Raw genomic sequence first — 7278 nt, 5'->3', positions numbered from 1 at the left:
AACTCCTTGTAAGGCTTGAATCTTACAATAATAAGACTTAACGTTCTTGCAGTTCAAAAATATTTTCTTGTACTTTTTTAAACTTTCTTTGTGGATGCTAGTGTTTTTGTTTTTTTTTTTTGTTTTTTTTTTCATACTACAGGCTGCTGTCCTTTCGGGCCAAGGAATGGACTATATTAGTTTAAGGTAACCGAAAAAAAGTCTTTTGGCCTACTTTCTGGAGACTTGCCCCCACTCCCCTGTTTTTCTTTTCATGCACTAGGGTAAACTTAGCCCAAAATTATGAAATTAATGTGCTAGTTCCCTGATCCTTGAAAGTCCAAGCTTATTTAAATGTCAAGAATAAGAATTTCCACTGTATTTTTCTGTAATAAAATATTCGTATCCCTGGGGCAATGAAGGATACACAATTCACAAAAGTAAATTATTTTGAGCGAAATAGCTATCTGGGAATTTTCATTCTTTACATTTTATTACCAATTGTTTCCAATGCTATTCAGACGCTTCAAACTTGACTTTATAGGAGTTTCAGAAACTCATATCCCATGGGTAGGAAACAAGAAATTAGCTGATATAAAAATTAAGGAAATATGTGGTATATAGACAGAGAGTAGGGCTCATTCTGAATAAGGATGTTGCTTAGTCTTGTTTAGGTTCGGAAGGCATTAATAATAGGATGCTAGTGGCCTATTTTATGACTAAGAAGTGCAGGGTCTCAGTCATAGTACAACAACCGCCAGCAGAACCAACTAACGAAGATAACAGTGACTTCGATGAATTTTTTGCAGCTACAGGAACAAATAGACAGAGCCTTAGGTAGAAATATGGCGTTTTATTTTAACACTCAGGTGTCTAAAAATAGTGATAGATGGTATCCTAGCCAAGGTAAATCTCGCGATGGTTACAGACTGCTGAAATTATGTTGGTATAACAAACTGATTATAACCAATAAAGTATTTGGTCATAAGATGGACCATGAGTTAACACGGTATTCACATGATGGTATGACAGGTAATCTAAATGATTATGTTTTCACAAACCGAAGACTGGTAGGATCAAGATAATAGGTTACGTAGATAATAATAGTACTGTTATCGGTGTTAAAAGGCAAGATCACCATATAATAGTGTCTAGGGTTAATTTGAGGATGAAATTTCGGAAGAGTAGCTACCTTCCGATAAATTTTGACGTTAGTAGACTCCAGGCTGAGAATCTGAGTGACACTTCCCAGGAAAAATTGAATTTTAAACCGGAGATTTTGAAATTTGACAATATAGAATATGGACGGAATAGTTTTTGCAAAACAGTTTGTGAAGTTGCTGATAGTGTCATAGGAAAGAAAGTTGGGAATGCAGCTAGGAATATTAGTGAAAATGCTTTACGTTTGATAGAGAAAAGGACAGGCTCGTACAAGAATTATTTGGGAAATAGAACATACGAAAATACGAGGAATGTAAAGAAAGAGGAAAAAGCACTAAAATGTGAACTAAGGAGGTGTCATGTGGAAACTTGACATACTTGATTTAAGGTTCCTGTCAAATGATATGTTGCGTAGAGAGCATAGCAACTTTGTTCGACCAGGTGGACCTATCTGCTACTATGAGGGAGGCATGAACATTAGCAAAGTCAGCCATGTTGGGGAAATTCTGAAGGCTGTCCTTCCATCTGGTCCAAGGTCTATCCTCCGGCCATAACCAACCATTGGATGCGGAGTCAAAGTCGTATATAATTCTAGCCGGGGGTGTCGGTTGTATCCAAAGGGCATCACCGACCAAGGTGGCATTTACCTTGGTCAAGAAGATTCAAACGATGGTCAATTTTCGGTCAAGGGACAGGTTGGGGTAAAAAGAAGTTGGTCATCTTAGGCAGTCATCCGATGCTTTTCATTGCAAAAGATTTTGGGTGGAGGGTTGCAAGCCCAACCGACCCTTGACAGAGAATTCAGTTTGAGCTAGGTAGAACCGACATACTGAAATCTTTGAGGTTGGGATCCACCCACCTCAAGAGGTTGAGGCCACCCTTGTAGAGGGGCGTCTGATTAGGGAAAATTGCGTATCCTGAGGCACATGGTAAGCAGATAAAATTTGCCTAATCCCGGCTGAATTCCACTCACCTCATGGAGAGGCCATTGTCTATAAACATGGATCCTACACCCTGCCGCAGTTGTCATCCTGAAGAGGATCCTCCCACGATGGTGTTCTGCTTCACTATGCAATTCAAAATGTTGCTGGGAGAAGGTTTATAACTCAAGGCCCATTTCCAAATGCCGGTGAGCCCTGTTGAGTGTGCATCCAAGGAGCCTTCTTCCCCCTCCACCTGTATTTACGGCCCCTGGGCAACGTTGGCCCAATTTCTATTATTGACTCCCAGGTACTATTTATCACCTTGGTCCGTGCCTCCATAATTGGAAGTACCCATAATATCTGTCAGATGTTACCTTATCTGCCACCTGGGGACTTGCTGAGTGGCCTGAGGGAGGCCTCTGATTAGTATTAGAATCAGAAGTGAAGTATCTACTTCTTCACTTTTGCTAGACCCACGTGGAGAGAATGTACTTCTCGGAGCATTAGACTCCGAGTGAAGTGGAGGCCATGGATAAAATTGCTGAAGACCTGGAAAATGCAGCCAGGTGGCATAATAGTAAAATAAAGTACTGAAATGTTAATAAAATGAGAGGGAATAGCCAATCTGGACTTTTCCCTGTTAAAGATAGGAAAGGAACCACAATTAATGACAAAAGAGTTAAAGAGAAATGGGTAGAATATTTGAGAATGTGCCAACACGTGATAGAATTACAGGAAAAGATTTAAACCTTCAGAGGTTTTTCCACGAATAAAAACAACTTGGTAATTTAAAAATTCACTTTCAATTTTTAATTATATTCAATATAATGAACTTTAAGGCAAATACACAAAAAGCTATCATGTAGTGTTGAACTAAAATTTTTATTTAAATTCTCTCCTTTTTTTCTTTGGAGGTTGTTTTATATGTATGGTTTTCACGCCAGCTCGGAGGGCTTTTTAAATATAATTGGTTCCAGAGACTAGTAAAGTCGTTTATTTTACAACCCACCAAGAAATTTTTTTTATTAAATTCGAGATACAGGTTGGATCCAGTACTGGTGAAGCAATTGTTCAAAATTATTTCCCGACTGACCTAAACCCTCAATAAGGTTTTTAACGTGATATTGTTAATTGTTTGGTGAAATTGCATTTCTATACACACAGTATTAAGGTTTTAAATTAAGGTTCCTCATTTAGAGTTCTTGGGGTTTCTTTTAGTTAGCTAGTATGGTTTTTCATCTCTTTACATTTACTTGATTATTTGGACTTAGCTTGGATTCCGTTATGTCTGCCGCTATGATTTGATTTTATTGTTTTTGAAAAATTAATGAAATATAATAATAATAATAATAATATTCAAAGTGGTCTGCCGAATGTTAGTAAATATATCTGTTGTTGTTTTCTTTGCAGAGACTTTTTCATTCCTCTGGCTTTTGTTAAAATTAATTAAAAAAAAACTTTCCGAAAAATAAGTTTTTCAAAGAAAAGTAAAGGCCGTTTTAAACTGAAGTTTAGCAGATACAAATACCTGTTAAAATTAAAACTCAAAACGACCAGAAATTACTATTAAAGAATAAATTATACCCAAAACGAACAAAAATTAAATAAACAATCATAGCAAAAAACATACAACAACTAATAATATAAATGAATGAATAGATCATAAAGCGAGTAATGCTTAGATTGAGTATGAAAATCAAGCTTAAAACGAAAAAAAAAAATTTTCCTATTGATGTATAAATGAAACTTAAAACGAACAGAAATTAAATAAACAACTAATGCAAACAAATATACAATAGTTATTAATGTAAATTAATAAATAAATCTTAAACCAAGTGAAACTTAAATTGAATATGCAAATCAAGCTTGAAACGAACAAAAATCACTACAAACAAAAGTTTGGGTATCACCTCCTTCTCTCACTGTAAAAGTCTAAAACCTACTGGTCATTGGCACTTTACTGAAAACCAATTTTGTGACAAATAATTTCTTTTGTACTTAATATTGAAAATAAACATTAAAATTATAATAACATTTTGAACTGATGAGCTTTCAGCAATTAATATCATTATACATCAAATATTCAGTTTAATCTATTAGCTCTTTTTAAAGTTGTTCAAGACGAATATAGTTTCACTACCAACAAATGTTTGGATACTGCCTCCTTCCTTAACTGTAAAAAACAACAACCAAAAGCCTACTGCGTCATTGGCGCTTAACTGAAAACGAATTATATTACAAATATTTTCTTTTCCAGTTCTTACAGAATTAAAAATAAAAATAAAATTACAGTGAGATACATTCTTGAACGAATGGATCTTTCAACAATTATTATCATTATCCATCAAATATTCAATTTGCTGGTATTTATACTTTCGAAGACTGTTCAAGACGCATATAGTTTCAGTAAAGCGCCAATGACGCAGTAGGTTTTAGACTTTTATAATGAGAGAAGGAAGTGTTACCCAAACTCTTGTTTGTAGTGATTTTTGTTCGTTTCAAGCTTGATTTGCATATTCAATTTAAGTTTCACTCGAGGGTTTCACTCCACACTATAGGTGGCTGAGCTTACTGAGTCACATCACTGACCCCAACTCCCAAGCCAGGACTTGGGTCCCGGACCCAAGTCCTGGCTTGAACTCTTTCTTGACCTCGGCCTTTAAAATTCCAAGAAAGTCTTGTACCCATTTTGCTGTAATAGCTTAGGGTTTGTTCTTTACTACATTGCATCTGACGCTGCAACTATGATTTCTTATATATTTTATTCACTATTACTATTTTTTTCCTAACCGTTAAATTTGATATTACAATGAAACTCATATTTAAATATTGATATTTCACACCCAGGACAAAGTCTTCGGATTTATTCTTAGCTGGAACCTAGTATAGAGCAAACCATATTTTTAAAGCTATTGCTTCTTACTAGGATTCTGTCCTTGTTTCCTGAATCTTTTCCTGTTTTTGTTTTTTGTTAGTTTCTCTGCTTCTTCTCTCCTAACTTGCTATATTCTTGTGGTACTATCTTTCTTCCGATTTTTGTCCCTGTGTTAGTTCGTCATTGCTTAATTTCAATAGGCATTGACAGTGGTATGGTGTCATATTAGCTGTGAGTTATTTTGTCATAAAATTACAACTGAAATTTTGTTACATTGTTTGCTCCTCTGTTCATTCCCGTATTTGTATCTGTGTTTCTTGCTCTTGGTGTTTGTCCTAGTGTTTGGTCTGGTATTTGTGCCTGTCTTTGTTGCTATTGTATCCTTGGCTCCTGTATCTTTTCATGTTGTTGTTCCTGTGGTATATCCCATTTTCGTTCATGTGCTGTTCCTTTGCTCCTTCCTGCCTATGTTGTCTTGTTTTCGGGCTTCTGTGCATTTTACCTCAGTGTTTGACCTCCTGTGTTTGTTATCCTTTTCTCAGTTTTAATAGGCTGCAACAGTGGTATGATATCAGTCCAACTGTCAGCTGTTTTGTCATGAAAAGGACAATTGATAGCTCAGTTACGTTGTTCATAAACATGACTTCTGTTGGCCTAAAGTGACTTAAGCTTGCCTTTCTGTCATAAATCTTTAAGAAAGACTGCTCAGACACAAGGACCGTTGAATCGGAAGTATTTTAAATAACTTTAAGGCTTTAGTGCAAAAATCGAGGATTGAGGAATGGACAGCTCTCCCCCTCATATACGGAGTAGTTTCTGCTCCTTTTAAGTTTTGATATTGCTGCTTACTGTCAGTTGGAAAAACTTATTTCTTTATTTAATTAGGTTTAAGAGACTAAATAATTTCTTAGACCACACTGCTTTTCCATTTACGAAAAATTAAGCAAGAAAAAACGGGTTTATTCATTGCTTTATTAAAATTAAAACCCGTTTTTTCTTGCTTAATTTTTCGTTAAGAGACTCTTTGCAAACTGTATAATGTATGGATATGACAAACGAAGCTAATGTTGAAGTTAATCAAAAAATTAGGCTAGACATTAATTTTACATTAGTTTTACAAGCTAATGTTGAAGTGAATCAATAAATTAGACTAGATATTAGTTTTACATTAGTTTTGCAAGCTAATGTTGAAGTTAATCAATAAATTAGGCTAGACATTAATCTTACATTAGTTTTACAAGCTAATGCTGAAGTGAATTAATAAATTAGGCCAGATATTAGCTGGCCTCCCCCAGGCCATTCAGCGTGTCCCCAGGTGGCGATAGGGAAACGCCCTACAGATATGTAGGGTACCTCCAGAGGAGGCATGGACCAAGGGGGGACCTTGTCCCTGGGGGTCCATAATAGAAACTGGGGCATCCTCGCCCGGGGTCATAAATACAGGTGGAGGAGGAAGAAGGCCCCTCAAATGTACACTCAAAAGGGCCCACTGGTTTGTCCACAAGTCCCAGGAGTTACAAATCTTCTCCCAGTAATGGGTTAAATTGCATGATGATGCAGAACAGCTTCAAGGGAGGATCCTCTATAGGAGGACAACTGCGACAGGGCATAAGATTCAGGTCTATGGACAACGGCCTCTGCAAAGGGCTGCCTTGACCCTTTCGGGGTACCTGCAAGACTGCGGACCTTGCGGTCAACTCTATACCTCCTTGAGGAGTGGCGTCCCTCAAGGATATTATAGCCAAATAAATAACACAGCATTTGCATGGTATTCTGACTAATGAATAATTCTTCTGGGCTTGGTCCGTTTTGACAGGGGTCTTCAGGCTGAAAAACCTCTTCCAATCTAATTTACCTACTATAGGATGCCTCCCCAAAGTAGCATAATATTTGTAGGATGGACATATAATGAGTCGGAGATAATGGGCTTGAGATTGTATGTGCACGGTTTCAACTCTTGTTGATAGAAGAACATCACCAAGTGCTGAAAACCATGTTCTGACCAAGATGGGCCCAGGGTTGCACAAAGCTCCCATTCATGGAGGTCCAAGGGACTTCTTGCTGTCCGGTTCTAAGCCAGCTTAAGTACTTCGGTGTAGACTTGAGAAGATATGTGATCCCCGTTCTGCATTCGTATCCGGGATCATTGCTTTTCCGGAGGCGAAATAATTTCAATCATTTAAAAAACATGAAAATTGGAACTTGGAATGTTACGACGTTAAAAAATGACTATCGTATCGACATTTTGACTGACGAATTCAGACGATTCGAACTGGATTTTTTAGGAGTTTAAGAAACTTATATCCCAGGGGTAGGAAGTATGAAATTAGGTGATATAGT

Source organism: Artemia sp. Qi Xiang Cuo, chromosome 3 (genome assembly GCF_049724085.1).
Source record: "Artemia sp. Qi Xiang Cuo chromosome 3, ASM4972408v1, whole genome shotgun sequence".
NCBI lineage: Eukaryota > Metazoa > Arthropoda > Branchiopoda > Anostraca > Artemiidae > Artemia > Artemia sp. Qi Xiang Cuo.
This window is presented reverse-complemented; position numbering follows the sequence as displayed.